Genomic DNA, 19,857 nt, shown 5'->3' on the forward strand with positions numbered 1-19,857 from the left:
TTCTCTTCTGTTTGGTTGTAAACCCACTAGGGCAGGACCCTCTGCAGAAATCTATTTCTGGCATTTTGTACAGTGTTTTGCACCATTAATATTTGTAGAGTCAATGAAACAAATCCAATTATAGAATATTCCTTAATGTGTCTGTTTGAATCCAGGTTCATACATTATTTTTCTAAATAATGAAACACATGTTCCAGAAATTTATACTGAGAATAGAAATTAAACTGTAAGTTTCTGAAACTGATTATTTCCCCCTCCAGTCTGTGAGAATGGAGGAGAGAGGTGAAAGGCAAATGAAATTTCAAGCAGAGAGGAACAGGAGGGGAAGGGGCATTCTTGGTTCTTAGGCGCTATTCGAAAATAAATTTAAGCCACTAACAGAAAAACTGGAATTTTCTCCCACTTTAAAACCTTTCCACCTTCAGTAGTGAGCGGCCTGTTGCTAAACTGTTTATTTCTGCAATGAATCTCAAGGGGTCCCTTAATTAGCAAAGGAGATGGCCTAGATGTAAAAAGCCCATAAGCATGGCAGCCAAATCACAGTGTGATCAGCTAGGTGAAAAACAGGGAGTAGGCCCCAATTCTAGAAACAAAGCTTCAATCCCAGGAAGAAAGACACAAGCTACTCACTACCGCCCATAGAAATGTGTTCCTTAAGTCAAGGCTGCCCATTTGCACTTGACTTCTGGGAACCAACATCCCTTTCTATTTAAAATATTGGATAAAGCCTGGAGGTTATCAGGCACTGAATAGCTCAAATCCAGGTAATCACAAAATGCACTTTATTCTCTGTTATTCACAAGGGAATCGGGATGCTATTGGTCTGCAGCCTGAATCCGTGATGTTGTACAATCCTGTAGTTTCTCTGTGATATGACAGGTTGGAGATTTATCTATGCGAACAATTTGCACATTTCTTATAAATGTGGATGGCCATTTGACAATGAAGGAACCAAGGCATGTATTAATGCAGTAATATAAAACAAATGTCTAAGGAGTCAGGCAGGTAAAGTGAGTGAGTGAAGTGATTTGACTGCAAGTCAAGAACTAGACTGCTTCTTACTCTGGTTGGTTCTCAATGACATCATAAATTGTGCTCTTTAAATATGGACACATTTTGTTTACATATTCTTCATTTCCACCAAGAAATATATCTTTTCACATTTTTTGAAAAACATAATTTCATAGGCCTTATATTTTCTTTCTTCAGGTTGGATATAATCATGGATACAAGAAACATTTCACTTTTCTTTTAAGTCTACTCTATGAAAAATGACAATTCAACAATGATGAAGGTGGCATCAGGCTCCTGGCAAACTGGAAGTTGCCTGTCCAGCTGAGGCTGTTTGCTGCTGTTCTGCCAATGATTACTATGCAGTGTTGCATCTTAAAGGTTCTGAGAAAAGCCAGAACCTTGGAACTCACAATTTAAAAATATTAGCCCCTAGTTAAAAAAAAAATGCTGCTAAAAAAAATATACTGGTCTGAGATCAAATTTGGCATACTGACACAATTTTGCATCTCTGGTGTAAAAAATCAGAAGAGTTTATTTTCACAGATGGCAGGAAATACATTTTATAACACTAAAGATTAAAGCACAATAGTACTACTGCTGAGGAATCTTAGGATGAAATAGGTAGAGTGAAATACTAATTGGCAGTTTTTTCACTAATGCAATGTGAGGAAATGCAATTTTAAAGGATATTCATTGCTGTCAGTAAGGAACAGAAAACCCTCCGTATTTGTAATTTGAATAGTCATTGTCTGGAAAATTTTCCATGCCAGCCTGGGCTTTATTTTCCATCAATGACTTTTCCTATCCCACAGAGCCAAAGCCCATCTGGGTCACTTGTAAGGAAAATGCTGAACTCTATCTTTATGGCATATACTAATGTCCCTTTACTCAGGCACCTAAAGAAGAAAAGCCCCATTAGTGATGAGAGCTTCTTCATTAGTTTTCCCAATAAAGTGGGCATACATGTTTACCTAAAAAAATAAGCCCTGTCTTGAGTGACTGTTAGGTCCTGTTGCCTTCTATGCCTTGTCCTGATGACTACATTAACTTGACTCTTGTCTTAAAGTGGCTCATAATAAATACCTGCATTTTACCAGCTCAGATTTCTTCAATGACCTGTTCTGAACATTCACACAATTTAAAAGCACAAAAATATACAAGAAGAATCACTGTTTTGGTAAGAGGAATGTGGACCAAAGATCAGGAATCCTAATCTCGCAAAGCATAGCGGCTCCTGGGACAACTCTATGGTTACCTAATCATTCTGATAGTTCCTAATGACAATCACAATTCTGTCCAGCAAACACAATGAGTGACAGGGAAAATGGAGAATCCTATTCGGTCATTCCTACCCTTTGGGTGAAAACTAGAACTCTTTGTAGCACTTGCCAAACTCACAATTTAAAAATTGAGTGCTAAGACCCAGGTGCCAATGCTTGAAGAAGTTCAGCTTGTCCTTTCTAGAAATCAAGGCCATACAGTTAAATTTTCATCAGCCAACTTCCTTTTAAATTAAAAAAAAATACAAACTTTGGTTTTTTTGTTTTGTTTTGTTTCATTTTGTTTTTATAAGTAGGGGCTGCAACAGTGTTAATGCCTCAAATTTGGAGCTCAGTGACATACCTCTGACGTAAGCTCATTCATGCCTAACTCCCCACCTGTGTCCCCTGGCTGGTTCCAAACTCCTAAGTAGGCAGCTGATTGAAAATGACAAGAATTCTGCTCAAGGAGCTTCAGCAAGCACAAATCTTTTCCATTTCAATACTCTGGTAGCTCAAAGAAATGAGCTGCCAACAGAGCACTGGAGTGGAAAGGCACGCGTGCAGTCCTGCTTCCATCAGCACCCAAGGTAACAGTAAACCACGGTCTCCACGTAGCTCCTTTTAGAAGGCATTAGTTAACTAGGTCAAAACAACCCCTAGTACTGCAAACAAATAAAGTGACCTCATGCATGTGTTAGGTAGTTGTTCCACCTATAGTGAACTGAGAACAGTTTCCTCGCTCTTTCCTACATAGGTTCTCATGGAATAGCAATAGTTTTCTGCTGTTATTCATATTGGCTTCAATCTCTTTGAAATCTTCCACACCGGCCTCAAACATCCACCTGCCCATCCATCCCTTTCTCCATCCAACCAACCAAATGTGCTGACATTTGCTTTATGCAAAGCATCACAACAACTGAAGTAGAAGAGAGATTGTGCTTATGGTACTATATTATTGCCTCTGCTGCCTGGAATCTCATACTTCGGTACAGACATCAGTCATCTGTGATTATACCATGGATATAATCATGTCCCCTGAAAACAATTATAGTAGTGAAAGATTGGTAAAGCTTAATTGATTGTCTTCAGTCAGTGCGACACATGTATCCTACATAATTGTGTGATGACACTGAATTTTGCACACTGATTTCACAGGTACTTCTGCCCTTAAATATTTTAAGACTCAACATGTATTTTTTTCTATATGCCAGACATACTATGATTTGAGGTGAAGCACAGAACATAAATTTGGTTTTGATTTTAGTACACAGTTAACCAACAATCCATTTTTTTTTTCAGGAGAAAAAAGTCTGCAGCTGAAAATCTTAGTCAGTTTGACCCTATTTTATTTCTCCTCTTTGTTTTAGGTCCTTTACAAGATGGCTGCAAGTAGGGAAAATATATCATCATTGGGATTTGTATTTCTCTCCCATGGGATGACTATTCCTCCCTTCCAAGAAAAGAAACTAATTTGAAATAATGTCTTTTTAGGAATTCAGAAACATGTGTCACTGGATTAATTAAGGAGTCTCACTTAGGTGGAATCTTGCTTTGGGAGAGACAGTGAGATTTAGCTTTATTTCTTGTTCTCTGAAGGCTTATAGTTAAGAGTTCTCTAAGAAGATAACTGCTGGAGTGGCTCAGGTAAGAGGAGAATTCCCATTTAGAGTTTTTTCTTTTTACTTTTTGTTAGGTAAATATGCTCTATTTATAGTTACATAGAAAAATGACCTGTCATGGAACTTGCCATGTTCTGAAATGGAAAACTGAATAAAAAAGGTGGCTAAGGGGACTGAACATGGGCAGACTGGTATTTCAGGAATTCTGAGCTCTAATCCTCCTTTCCTAGTGGCTCATTCTATGGGGTTAAAGATAATGTTAACCTCATTTTCAAAATAAGGAAAACAATATCCACTTGTCTTGGATATCCTGCAGATTAATGAATAAATTATCATGGAGGATTTTGCTAAAATAAACATCTATATAAAACTGAATAATAAGGATTTAAGAGAGTAGAGAAAGGCAAAGATTCAGTTTCTACTTTTATGGATTAGAGCAACTGCCTATCAAATTGTAACAAGTGAGAACAATTTGTTCTTCTTCCGAAAGTAAGGCATGTAGGTAATTTACATTATAATATAGTGTTTTCTCTAGTTAAAGACTGAATTATAGTCTATTTGAGTGTGAATTTTTCTATCATTCCCCATTTTTACATAATTTTTGCCTTCTGCTACATATAGATATTTCTGCTGAGTTATGAAACCTCATCACAGGACTTGTCTAGAGAAAGTAGTATTGATGTTAAATACAAAGTATTCTTCTCTAGGGGATTTTACTGGGGTGCACTGATATGCTGGTAATGATGTATAGGGCTCTCTGTACAGTGCTGATGCACAGTTTAAGAGTCTCAGAGAAACTGTCCACCAATTGCTTTTAACCAGAGTCATTAGAAATAGGACATCACATTCTGTTGCAGCATAGATATTTTAGGTTTTCAGTGACTGCAATAGATAAATTTTAATTTAGGAAACCAAATTTTCCATTCTGTTTTAACCACAATATTATCATTTAAAATTATTAAAATTAAGGAAGTTGAGAATCCAGTTATAAATAAAACCACTGAAAGTTATTTGAAGTGTAAACATTACCAAATGAACTAGAAATAAGTAAATTATTTCACTTTATTATGTAAATAGGAGTTTTCCCACTGTCTTTCTTTTGTATTTTTATAAAATTTACATTTAATCATAGCTAAAATGTGTGTTCCACAGGGCAGAATGTGTCCTGTCAATTTGGGATCCTTCAATAGATGCCGAAACCTCTGTGTATATAGCTGAAGTTTTTGTGCATGTGGGAAAAGGAATGGTTGTAGTAGATAAGAAATTTACAGAGAAAGTATAGTCATTGTCTAATAGAAAAATTATGTTTTTTACTATGTCCAAGGCTAACCCATTTTAATTTTTATTTATTATTTTCAATACTTGTGGCAGAGTCCGCTAACATTTATTCTTCTCTTCTTCCTGGCACTCAGTTCCACTACATTTCTGGGCCTTACTTGCAGTTAGTTGCAGCTGAGTAATTAAGTCCTTCTCAATGGGAATTAATTAGAAATGATGTGGGCCACTTTCAGGCCTGCCACATTTCACCTAGGATGTGTGCCTTGTACTGTTTTGTCCTGCCAGCTGAAGGCAGACAACAGGGATGCTTTATGGGATGGTAGCACCACAAGATAAAAGGATCCTGGGTCCCTATAGACAAAGTGGAGAGAAGCCTCTCTCCCATTGACTTGTAAACCCACTGTGGAGTTATGATTTCTCATTTATTGATCCTTAAACTCTTGGGCCTTTTTGTTACTGCAGCTTAGCCTATTCTAACTAGTACAGAATTACATTCTTTTGAATCCTTTTTGCCCATCTAATACCCAAATACCTTCCATACACTAAGAACTGGCTCAAATCTAGTATTTTCTGTGCAGCTTTCCTTGTGCCTTTTGTCTTGATATGAATGATCTCTTCTTGATCTGATTTCTTGTACTAATAATGGACTATTAATGAGAGGGAAATATCCATCTGTAGGCTTCTTGGCCATCAAAACAAGAAGGAAATATGTAGCAAATATGTAACTTTTTTTTAACATACAAATGTTTAATTTAATTTAAATTTATTCTTTGGGTGGCTGGCCTGTACAGGGAACTGAACCCATGATCTTGGAGTTATAAGGCTGTGCTCTAATCAACTGAGCAAACTGGCCAACCCCCTGTAATTTCTGCTTATTGGCTACAGTCAACAGATCAGACATACTGATTTAAGAGCCCACTCTTTAAACATTCTCCATAAAATATAATACCTGCTTATCAGATTTCTTTTTAAATGAGAATTGTATTACAATCTATTGTGATTGTTATTGCCATTAAGTCTGCCCTTGATGGACAACAGGTTCTGAGTTATTGGTTCAAGGTTAATGTATAACAACAGAGACCAGAAGAGCAGATGGTTTGATGGTTATTCTTTTGTCGATATTAGGGAACCTAATCTAGACTCTTAACTAATAGAAGGCTCTTGGAGATGCCTGCAGAAGCAGCCAAAATACACACCCACACATACAAACACAGATTTCTGGATCTGTTCCAAAATAAAGGCCTAAAACTTGCTTAAGACTGAACAATTATAGTGTACAGTATAATTGTATCACATTTCTAAAGCAGATGTTATCATCATAGTCAATAAATATCTACTGGCCTGTACAGTTTGAGCAATATAGGTTCTTAGTGAATCTGAATAAAGTAATTATTTAGAAATTCATCCCTTAGGGGCCAACCCCGTGGCTCACTCGGGAGAGTGCAGCGCTCCCGCTGCGGGTTCGGATCCTATGTAGGGCTGGCCGGTGCGCTCACTGGCTGAGCGCGGTGCAGACGACACCATGCCAAGAGTTGTGATCCCCTTACCGGTCACAAAAAAGAAAAAAATAAAAATAAATAAATAACAAAAAGAAATTCATCCCTTAGGACAGGTTTACTAGATAATGAATCAACTACATTTTGTAAGGTAATTGTTGTTGTTTTATAATAGATTATACTAAAGTCTTACATATGATAAAATTTAGGTAGCAAGATCAACTTGTTGATTGAAGTCACCACTATTCTGTGGCAGAAAGACCATAACATCATTTTACAATGGGGACTTGTCTACCTATTTATTGTAAGGAAGTAGTCAACCAGATAGTCTAAAAGTGGTATCAGGTCTTTAAAATATTAAGAAATTGAATGCAGTTTAACTTTATAACAATTATATTCTCTAGCACAATTTCTTCTATATAAAGATTGCACCAGTATCTTCAAGTATAAATTATGTTAATTTGATTTTTTTTGTTCTCCAAAATTTAAAAAATTTCCCAGTTAACTTTTGTAATTCTTTTAGTTTAAAAATGACTAAAATAATCTGCCAATAATCAGTTCCAGAGAATCAAAAAATAATTTTAATTTTATACATCACAGTAGACTCTAAATAATGTTTCCATAAATATGAATTTGGAAGTTGAGACATAAATCCCACAATTCTTACATATAAGAAGTTCCTAGAGTATTTTATAAAACCAAAATTTTGTATACTTTACCTACAGGCCTCTATAAGTTTAGTGTTTCTTATATTATTATGGAAACAAACAAAATTAGCTTAGCACAGTTGTACTCACTGAAGTACCACAGAAGTCCAAAGCCTCCAGTGAGCATATAATTCTGTCCTTGTAGCTGCACCCACTACTGGTCCTCTGGGTCTGTTGTTAATAATTTTTAATTTATCCTTTTGTTACTTCAGTGGCCTCAAGCTACTTTAAATTTCCATTCTGGTTCCGTTTGTTCATCTTTAAAATATTTGTGCTCTTAATTAGCATATATTAATTAATAATAGCTGAACTATTTTCCCTGAGTAATTTAACAACAACCCCGAATTAAAAAGCTCTTGTACAAAAGGGAGATAAGCTGGTAATTGAAAATTGGTTTAAGGATTTTATCCCCCACAAATCATGCAGGAAAAAACAAAAACTTACGGGTAAACTTGGAATGTTTAATGCATATGGTGTTTTTTAATTTAATTAAGTACTGCTTTTATTCATAAAAGCATTAGAGAAAAATTTGGAAAAGATCCCATAATCCTATCATTTTAACAAATGATTTTGTTTTATAAATGCCTTTTGAGCACGTGTCCATATGTAGACAATTAAATGTATTCAGAACGTTTTTTTCTATATTATATGGCAATATCAAATTGTTACTTAGTAGAAGAGGTTTGTTTAGAGTTCTAAAGATAAATGCATACTTTTATATCTCCACCAGGAAATTCAACATCTCATCATACATATAAAAAAACCCTGAATACTATTAAGCCTTTCTAAAACATATTTAAATTAAAAATATGGTTTCCCATTATTAAATAACTTTTCATATGCTCTTTATAAAATTTTTTCTTTTTTCACATGTGCTCACACTTTTTGAGCTTTCACTAGTTTTGAGGACTGGCCTGAGGCCAAATGCACTTTTAAATCTGGACTGCAATGATTTATTCATAGTTAATTCACTTAAACCCTTTTCAGTGTTAAAGCAAAAACAAAAATAAAAGACCTATATGAAAAAGATTTATTAAGTGTGGTAAAGAGAACAAGAAGCATGGTTTTAAAATTACGCACAAAAAATGGAATAAGGCTGAAATGTGATAATCTTTTTATTAAGAAGTAAATATAAACTGCCTTTTTAATTTTTATATATATGAAGGGAACTTTTGCATTATTTTATCCCTTTTCCATTTTTACATTTTCTCGTTGTAAATAAGATTTAAAAGTTAGTAAATTAAAGGGCTGACAAAGCGTGAATAAGAATATAGCTATAGATCCTTTCACTTCCCTTTAGTTTCTCCTCAATATCTGACTAAGGTTACATCAGTTTTTTCTTTTTATGCCTAGAGATTCCAGTTCAGACAGTTTAACTTAAATTAGTACACCAGTTCTTTATCATTGGGGAAAGGATCAATCTTCCTCTTCCATGTTTTCTTATGAGATTTTGGCCATGGAGGTACATTTGCCAAAATATGTATTTATTGGATGAAGTTGGCCTTCTAGATAAACAAGAGTAAATTGAACCTATTTTTCTACTTATTCATAATCATAATTCCGTACATCTATATAATGACATATAACCTTTAATATACATGAAGTTTTAAATTTGATCTTCTCATAAACTCTATGATAAAGAGAAAAGGAAAGATAAATTGACGTGTATTTCTTGTCTATTATTTTCACAATATTTTACATTTAATTCTCATAACTTTACAAACTAAGTGTGCGGTATCCCCATTTTCAGAGAATGAGGTTTTAGAGAGAGGTTTTAATAACTTGCCCAAGATCCACAACTTTGATAAATTGCTGAGCCAGAATGGAATTGAGCCTCAAGACCTACCTAGTTCCAAACCTCAAGGGCAGGTGCAACATCTTAAAAGTGTTGTAGCCACCACATTTCCTAAAATGTCTGAGACATGGAATATGGTTAATCAATATTTCTTTAACTAAAATGACCTCTCTCCACTTCCCTAGATCACCATCCACGTAATTTCTTCCTCAAGTCACTCATGGAGATAGTGTTCCAAGTAAGAATGTTTTACTTTCAAAGATCGACTACTATTTTGTTCTGTTTTTGTGTTTTGTGTTTTGTTTTGTTTTTCGGTGTTTGGCCAGTAAGGGGGTCGAACCCTTGACCTTGGTGTTATAACACCATGCTCTAACCAACTGCTATTTTGTTCATTCACAAGTTATTTCCTGAGAGGGAGTATATAGATGGAATCCATATAAATCAAGTTCTATAACATGAGCAAAATTTGGACAAACTAAAACACAAGTATATTGTATCCTATGAAGGAATACTTTTCTCTTCATAATTTTGTCTTTGGAGCCTAGGTTTGAACCAGTTTAGATGAATAAATTTGAGTTACACAGGTGAGAAATACAATGTGTATACTTTTAGAATAATTATGTCTGCTTTAGCAATGATTCAGTATCTTGGGATTTAAGATTGTCTTCAAATAAATAGATTAATTGATTTTTGCTTGATAACTTGGCCAAGAAAAAAGTTTTATTCCAAATAATTCTGAGATATCAGTGCTGCTTACTTTACTTAGTTTTTGCTTCTTAATAAAAACAATAGTAAAGAAAATGAAAATATAACTCTTTATGTGTTTATCAGCTAAATTTCATCCATTCTTTTTTTTTTTTAAGAAAAAATGCATATACTGGGTACCATACTTGATATTGCAACTATTTCAGTTAATTCCCCATGAACATTATGCGTTGAGTCTTTTACAATGAGTTGAGTCTTTTACTCCAGTTCACACTCTAGAAAAATGAAGCTTAAATCATTTGTGCCCATCATCAAGGTTCACAGACCTGTTATGGGCTAAGTAGCAATCCTGAAGTTTGAAACCAGGACTAGCCGGTCCCAGGCCCATTCTCTCCCTTTGGATACTTTAGTGTAGTATAGCATGAGAGTTACTCCTGAGTTTTTGACTCATCAAATAAAGTTGACATCACAAGTTTAGTTTTAACTATCTTGCACAATGACATTATAATAAAATGCAAACTTTGCTAAACAAGATGCAGATGGACTTCTTCACAGTTTGCTAGTCATTTAATAGACCCAAATACTAAAGAATCAGACTTTAGCAGTAGCATTTTTAAGGGAACAAAACTATATTTCTGGTTTATCTTTTGCAGTTGTATGTCTTTACCATGACTATGACTTCTTTTTATTACAAAACATAAAAATGATAAATGCTGTAATTAGAAAAGATTTCCTATGAACCCATGAAAGCTTTTTGTTTAATCAGTTTAATCACTCATGATTGTTTTCAAAAATTTAAAATATTTTTCTTGGAAGATTTTATTTTACTACATTTAAATGTATTTTTTATTATTTCAATATATTTTAGTGCAAACTACCTACCTTTGAACTTCTGCAGTTAACTTATGATAGTCGTGCTCTGTGTACTTCAATGTCAGAAAGGGTAGAGTATCCTTTCTGTACAGAAGCTTTTTAGTTTGATGTAGTCCCACTTTATTTTTATTGCCTGTGCTTTTGGTGTCATATCCATAAAATCATTGCCAGGACCAACATCATGAAGATTTTCTCTTACACTTTCTTCTACAAGTTTACAGTTTAAGGTTTTATGTTTATCTCTTTAATCCATTTGGGGTTGACTTTTGTGTACGGTGTAAGATAAGGATCCAAATTCATTCTTTTACATGTGGATACCCAGGTTTCCTTTCACCATTTGTTGAAGAGGCTATCTTTTCCCCACTGCGTATTCTTGGCACTCTTGTCAAAGATCAATTGTCTGTATATGTGTGAATTTATTCCTGGGCTCTCTGTTCTGTTACATTGGTCTAGATGTGGTATGCCAGTTCCACAGGAAAGGAAATAGCCAACAAAGTAAAAAGGCAACCTATGCAATGGGAAAAAAAAATTTACAAACTATATGTATAATAAGAGGTAAATCTGTAAAAAAAAAAAAAAAAAAAAAAAGTGGGCTGAGTACATTTCACCAAAGAAGATATACAAATGGCCAAAAGGTATATGAAAAAATGCTTATTGTCACTAATCATTAGGGAAATGCAGATCAAAACCACAATGATACATCATCTCACCTGTCAGGATGGCTATTGTCCAAACAACAAAAGACAAGGGTTGGTAAAGATATGGAAAACTGGAACTCTTGCACACTGTTGGTAGGAATGCAAATTGGCATAACTGCTATGCAAAACAGTAGCAAAACTCATCAGAAAATTAAAAATAGAACTATTGGATGATCCAGCAATCCCACTTCTGGGTATTTATCCAAAAGAATAGAAATCAGGATCTCGAAGAGATCTTATACCCACTCCTATATTCATTATAGCACTATTCACAATACCCAAGATGTGAAAACATCCTAAATGTCTATTGACAGATGAGTGGATAAAGAAAATGTGGTAGGTACATGCAACAGAATACTCTTCAGCCTTAAAATAGAAGAAAATTCTGCAATATGAGACAACATGGATGGATCTTGAGGACATGCTAAGTAGAAAAAGCCACATGTGGAAAGACAAGTACTGCATGATTCCACTTTACGAGGTATCTAAAATAGCCAAATTCATAAAATCAGAGACTGGACTGGTGGTTGCCAGAGAATGAGGGGAGAGAGAAATTTGAAGTTATTAATCAACAGGGATAATGTTTCACTTAAGTAAGATGGATAAGTTCTAGAGATATGTACAACAGTGTACCTATAGTTAACAACATTGCATTGTACATTTAAAATGTGTGAAGAAGACAGATCTCACGTTAAGATTTCTTACCACAATAAAATAAAATAAAATGAAAAGAAAGGGTGAAGTAAATTGGGCAGCAGTACTGGTGGTGGCATTGTTTTAAATATTGAGTTGTGTCCATAATCAATGGTATTGTTGTGTACAAATTTCTCCAATAACTCTATTATTTTCTCTATTAGATCAGTGCCCATGTTCAGGGGCAGGGACACTGAAGAAAAGGAAATTAAAATAGATAGCTCTGGAAACAATATTGTAATTTTGAAATTATGGGACATCATTTTAAAATGTTTTCAAGATGATTAAGAACACCTTCCCAAGTCAAAACAAAAATTGTTACTTAAATAATAAACACTATGTATTTAAGTATAGGGAAAACATTTAGGTGGATTTTTTCTCCTTTGCTGCTTCTTTATGTCTTTGCTAAGTTGCACAGTGATTTTAAACCTGAGTTTAATGATCCACTCTTATCACAGAATATATTTAATCAGTAGGTAGTGTTAGTTTAGTCATGGATTTTACTTCTATGTTCAACATAACATCAATCCTTTTGAGCAGTTTACTAAAAGAGAGAGAAAAGATTAAACCTGAAGAAATCTGGAAAATGTGAAGACTTCATAGAAATCAATGTAAAATATAGAGAAGGAAAGTCATCATCAAATACATGAGACTTGCTGAAAAGGTATTTAAGTCAAGAGGATATTATCTTAACAATATAAATAAACATGGCATGATCATCATTTGGGTATACACACATCCAGATTTGCATGACTGTGAGTATGCAGTTATGTATGTATCCATGCATCTGTTATTTCAGTACAGACTCTGGGGTCATTGTGAAGGAAAATAGTAGGATATTTTGTGGATACCCAGAGATAAGCATGGTTTTAATTGGTTGTAATTATATATACATGACATAAACATCAACTAAAACTTATGATCTGAAAATGTACAACTATAATGTTTACCATACAGCTAAAGGATTTTTTTATTTCATAATACCATATTCTATTTTATATACCAAATATTTAGGAAGAAAGAGTTCATAATAAAACAAAAGCTCACAATCACTAGGCAGTCGATATATGGTACATTACTGAGAAAATGATAAATTTTGTAATCTTCTATACAAACTAACCAATATTTAATCAATCTTCTAAACTTCAAACAGAAACGTTCTGAATTGAAACCGAATATTTCATGTCTAAAACACTCATGTCGTTTTTTTTTTTTTTTTTTTGGCATTTAATTATAACACGAAGGAGACAACTGATGGTACTTCTTTCCACGTGTTGCAAATAAAATACTTTCTGTGATGGTGGGCTCAGGGTCCAGGAATCTTTCTGATATCGTAGACCACAACTTATTTTAGAGGTGTCTTCCATGGCATATCTGAGGCTATTACTGCTTCCTACAGATTACTAAAGCTACAAAGAGCAATCGAATAAAGCAGAAAAAAAGAACTTTGTTTACTGTAAAGAATAAGCCAGGATGAACAGAACTTCCCACACATCAGCCCTGGGTCCAATGAAGACACATATTCCTAGGTGAGCAGGCCTGCTGGTATGAATTTTGTCATTCTAAACCTAGCTTCTCTGTGGATACAATTTGACTATCTGACCTTAATAATAAGATAAAAAATAATAATAATATAAAATATGAAAAGATAGATGGAAAGATATCCCATGTTCTTGGATTGGAAGAATTAATGTTGTGAAAATGTCTATACTACCCAAAGTGATCTATAGATTCAATGTAATCCCCATCAAAATACCAATGTTGTTCTTCACAGAAATGGAAAAAACAACCCTAACTTTCATATGGAAAAACAAAAGACCCCAAATAGCCAAAGCAATCCTGAGCAAAATAAATAAATAAATAAAGCCAGTGGCATAATACTACCTGACTTCAAATTAAACTACAAAGCTGTTATTACTATGGTACTGGTATAAAAATAGACATTCAGACCAGTGGAGTAGAATTGAGAACACAGAAATCAACTCTCAGGCTTACAGCCATCTGATATTGGACAAAGGCAACAAAAACCTACATTGGGGAAAAGACTGCCTCTTCAACAAGCGGTGATGGAAAAACTCGATATCCATATGCAGAAGAATGAAATTAGATGTGCACCTCTCACCATACACTAAAATCAACTCAAAATGGATTAAAGACTTAAGTATAAGACCTGAAACTGTAAAATTACTAAGGAAAAATATAGGTGAAACACTTTAGGAACTAGGTCTGGGCACAGACTTTATGAACATGAGCCTGAAAGCACAAGCAGCAAAAGAAAAAATAAACAAATGGGACTATATCAAACCAAAAAGCTTCTGCACAGCAAAGGAAACAATCAACAGAGTGAAAAGAACCTACATACTGGGAAAAAATTTTTGCTAACTATGCATCTGACAAGGGATTAATATCCATAATATACAAGGAACTCAAACAATTGCACAGTAAAAAAACAAATGACCCAATTAAAAAGTGGGCAAAGGAGCTGAATAGACATTTTTCAAAGGAAGACATACAAATGGCCAACACGTACATGAAAAAATGCTCAACATCACTAGTCATCAAGGAAATGCAAATTAAAACTACATTGAGATACCATCTCACCCCAGCTAGACTGGCTATAATCAAACAGACGGTGAATAACAAATGCCGGTGAGGGTGTGGACAGAAGGGGAACGCTCCTACACTGTTGTTGGGACTGTAGATTAGTACAACCACTATGGAAAACAGTTTGGAGGTTTCTCAAACAACTATAGATAGATCTTCCGTACAACCCAGCAATCCCACTTCTGGGTGTATACACAGAAGAATGGAAATCATGATGTTGAAGGGATACCTGCATTCCCGTGTTCATTGCAGCTCTGTTTACAATAGCCAGGACATGGAACCAACCTAAATGTCCATCAATGGATGGGAAGGAAGGAAGGATAAGGAAACTGTGTTATATATACACCACGGAATAGTTCTCTGACATAAAAAAAAAATGAAATTCTCCCATTTGCAACAACATGGATGAACTTGGAGAAACTTATGTTAAGTGAAATAAGCAAAGCACAGAGGGATAAATACCACATGTTCTCACTCATATGTGGGAGCTAAGAGAGAAAGAAGGAAGGAAAAAAAGACCACAGTGGTGCGTTGGACTTGCAGAGGGAGAGAACATATCTTCGGATACAAAGTGGAGTGGGAGGGGCGTGGGAGATAATTGCGTGGGGGACATAAGGTACAAACGCAATTTGTGGTAATGTGCACGCTGCAGTGTGAATCTGGCCTTCACATCTTGGACATGAGGGGTGACAACCAGCTCTGTATCTCATGGAAATTCATAACCAATTAAAAAAAAACTTCAGTAAGGATCAGTAAGGATATGGTACATGCTTGGGATGGCAGTATTAACAAATTGACAGCATTTCCAAGTTAGTGAATAGTTCCTATTAAAATGTTACTTGCTCTAATGCGTCCTGTAGTTAAATAAATGGCAAGGTCATCACCCATTGTGCAGCCAACATATTTGAGGGTCTTCCTTTAAACTTCTTTCACTCTCTCTGAAAACCACTTTTTCACATCCCATATTGATCTTCAAGTTCTATTAATTCACTATTTTTTACAATCTACACATCTATCTCTATTCTCCAGCATCTTAATTAAGTGGGAGTGTCAAACCATCATCAATAGTTACCCTTTCTCCTCCCTCTCTTCCTCTCTGCCACCCTCTTCCTCCTGGGTGTTTGATATTTTTGTAGGTGGCAGAAATGTCACAGAAGTGATGCTGTGCCCTTCTCAGTGTGGAGGTACATGATGCCAGTATGTCTCATTACTGGTGATGCTAATTTCAGTCACTCGGTTAAGATGCTGTCTGCCAGGTTTCTCCAGTGTAAAGTTACTGTTGTCCCCTTGTTAAGAAGTATTTTGTAGAGAAAGACTTTGAGACTATTCAAATAGCTTCTTTCTCATTATGCATTCACCTCTTAATTTTAGCATCCATTGGTAATTCTTTCCTGCAGTAATTATTACTGTGTTGTTTACTTAATGGTAATTTTCTGTTTCTATCCTTCCTTCTACATTATTCATTGCAACTTTAATAGAAGGAAAAGCTCTATCTTCTCTCCCATGTATGTCTTTATTCACTTATTTATGTCAGTTTCAACCTGTGGATATTTATTTTATTATATTCTATGGTTATAATACACTGTGACAATTATTTATTTTTTGCTCACATTGTTTCAGATTTGGCCACTGGTAGCTCTTTCAAGTTGGCTCGTGAATCCTTTCCATATGCCTTTCCCAGTCATTTCATGAGCACTTCTTTATTTTTCTGACACTACAACATGGTCCTTTCTCACTTTATACTTTCCCTGTCCCGCAGCTATAATCAGCTATATTTCTAAGAAGTCCCGGTTCCTTTAATTGAAGATTTATATTCAAAATTAAAATCTGGGTGCCAAGAGTGTTCATTGCTACTGGGATATTCTTGCTTCCAGGTCCTCTCAGTGGACAGAGCTAGGAGACACACGTCTGAATACTCACACACATGCACATCTATATGTATTTCAATATCAAAAATTCTGTAGTGATATTAAAAACTAGGCATTCACAGTTACACCTCTGGTGTGTCAATCCAACACCAGAGTGCTCATTCTTGCACTTTTCTTATTTTTGTCTTCTTTCTCCAACAGTGAGTAACCTGTTTCTTATTATCCACAACAAATTTACTTATTTGCTCAATCCTAGTATTCTCATAAAGTAGTTTCAGTGTTGCTAACTAATAAATTTCTACAAAACAAACTTACTAACAAGAGTACAATACTCGTGTACAGTAAATAATCCAAATAAATATTATTTTCCAAAATTACTTAAATTCTTTTCTTCTCTAGCCTCTTCCATGTGGTTACATCATTCATTTGTCACACAGTCAGGTACATATGCTATTATTTGTTTTCTAATTGGGTTTCCCCTACATACTGGTTTGTTTTATTCATTTACATTTGGGATGATGTTCTAAAGGACAGTGTATTACAGAAAAGTATACTAAAAGAAGTATCATTCCCTTTACATTCTTTCATTTCCATTCCTACCCATTCTATGTTGGTAACCAATCTCATGTGTTTCTCTCTATCTTTCTGGTATTTCCATGAAGAGATGAGTGGATAAATGTGTCTTTTCTCATTCTCCCTTCTTTATTACATGAAGGTTATCATACTATAAATATCCCTTCACACGTTGTGTTCCCCCCACCTGCCCCAAATGTAAAAATGCCCTCTTATTCAAAAACACAAAATAAATTATCTGTGGCATGGAAAATGACAGCATTGTCCTTATATACTGTCAACTGAAACTAGTCACTGATGGTTACAGTGATTTTTCTTAAATGCCAGCCCATCTTTTCTTCAGTCATTTTCTTCAGTTGACTTCTCTGAAGTCATTGGTGAGAGACACTTCCTTGTGAATCCTGTCCAGTTCATTAATAATGGTAAAATACTATTCTTAGGAGTTAGAACATGTCACCTCACCTTCCACCCATTTCACCTATTCCAGGGTCCTTCTATACTTTATGAATTTCCATGACTACAACTTCTGCTGTAGTTAGCTGGGAGGCCACCCCAGCAGCATCCAATAAAGTAGTCTTACAACCCTAGTTGGATCAACGATTTCTTTCACCATAGTATTCACAAAATCTCCAAAGCACAACTTTACATAATTTTCTCAACTATTAGTGATCCTTCAACATCTGCATTGCATTCATCACTGCAATAATTTTGAGTGTTCTTTTCATAATTTCTGTATCAGTTTTTCGATCTCCATTAGCTGTAGTTAGTGAGTCTAAGGCTGGAATGCACTAAAGTCAAGCACCACTTCCTCCCAGAACAATGCCTTCAACAGCAGCTCCTGTAGCATTGAGGGCATCCATAACTCTGTCTTTTTATTCACTTTGAAGTCACTTGTCCCATGAAACTTCAGCAAGCTACTCCATCTAAAAGTTTTGCCAGATGCTTGTTCAATTTTTCCTTTTCATATTCATTAGTCATGATATTTATCTGCTCATTGATTTCTTGAATATGTTTTCCAATTTGAGACTTGTCACCTTTTCCGTTTAAGGGCATGGCATCGTCTTTGGTCACAATGACCCCTCCAATTTTCCCTATCATGAGGCTGAACATCTTCAAGATTTAGGGTCAGGACTTCTTCTCCAAACATTAAACTACTAATAGCAATAGCCAGTCTTTAAGCTGGCTCTTCCTACTGTCACCAAAACCAGGAGCTTCGACTGGTATAACCTGAAGACCAACTTTTAGCACATTCAAAAGGAGTGTACTTAGAGCTTTTCCATAAACGTCTTTCGTAATTATTACCAAGGACTTACTGTGAGAGCACTGGCAATTTCAAGGGAAGGTACAAGGGACTGGATGCCAGAAATTTTCTTTTTACTCAACAGAACATAGGCATACTGGAATTCACATTTCTCACCTTTTGATATATATTAAGTATGAAGAAATACACTGATCAAACTTCATGCCCTTAATAATTTCTAATTTGTCATTCAGTGTTTCTCTATCCTTTAATGTGATGACACTCTTCCTTCCAAACTTTTTCATTGCATCAGAAATGATGTTGCCAATATCTTTGTCTCTGTTTGTAGAAATCAGCCAGGTGTTATCACAGGCTAAGACTGCTTCTTAAATGTAGCAATTACAGCATCTGCATTAACATCTACCTCTCCTGATTTCCCCTGGATTAGCACTTTTGCAAATCTTCTCAAAGCCCTCTTTGGCAATGGAGTGTACCAGTACAGTGGCCTCTTCATATCTATTACTGACAACATCTTGAACAAGTATAGCTCCAATATTTTTATATGTATCCTTTAAATCAATTGACTTTGCAATGTTCACACCATCTTTTACTACTTTGGAACTTCCCCAACTTCATTCAGTAATCACTCTTCTTCCCTTTGGTCCATAGGAAAAATGGCTAAAAGGTCTATCTTTGAAGCAGTTAGGCCTGGGCATCTGCACCACATCTTTTGAGCATCTGGATCTATATCTTTGGCATAAGCCCATGTGACATGATGAGCCAGGATGCCTTCCTCATCTGGCAAAGCACTGCAGGTAGTTGAAGCATTTCTACAAAGCAACAACAGGGTGTGCAGAGGGTGCATACAGCTATGAGCCCCATGTCCCCTCTCTCCACTATCTCCCCTGCCCTTTGCACAGCACAGCCTTCTGGTTGGCCAGGTCTCAGCAACCTCATGGGCTATGCTTTGCATTTTTTTTTCTTTTTCTTTTTTTTTTGTCTTTCACTTAACAATGTATCTTGGAAATAACTCTATATTAGTACATAGAAATCTTCCTCAGTCTTTTTTACAGTTTCTTAGTACTGCACTGTGTGGATGTACTAAATTTTATTCAATCACTCTCCCATATATGGGCATTTAGGTTGTTTCCAATATTTTGCAGCTACAAACAATGCTGCAATGAATAAACTTGTGCATATGTATTGTTGGCAGTGTATCTTCAGGGTAGATTCCTAGAAGGGAGATTGCTGGATCAAAAGATAAGTGTATAGATATGGCTAAATTCCTCTCTAGAAGGATGTTGCAAGTTTGCATTCCCACTACCAATATATGAGAGTCCCCACAGCCTCATCAAGATGGTGTGCTGTTATACTTTTCAAGTATAAAAAGTATATATCATGTTTGCCCATGTGATAAGTGAGAAATGACGTT

General features: G+C 35.3%; 1 protein-coding gene and 1 pseudogene across 3 annotated transcripts in view; both read right to left on the reverse strand.

Annotated features, from left to right (window-relative positions):
* Positions 1-19,857, reverse strand: part of GRIA4 (glutamate ionotropic receptor AMPA type subunit 4) — a 373,844-nt gene that overhangs the window by 248,372 nt on the left and 105,615 nt on the right. The window lies entirely within an intron of this gene.
* LOC134374980 (60 kDa heat shock protein, mitochondrial-like) lies at positions 17,644-19,253 on the reverse strand (annotated as a pseudogene).

Source organism: Cynocephalus volans, chromosome 4 (assembly GCF_027409185.1).
Source record: "Cynocephalus volans isolate mCynVol1 chromosome 4, mCynVol1.pri, whole genome shotgun sequence".
In the NCBI taxonomy this organism is placed as follows: domain Eukaryota; kingdom Metazoa; phylum Chordata; class Mammalia; order Dermoptera; family Cynocephalidae; genus Cynocephalus; species Cynocephalus volans.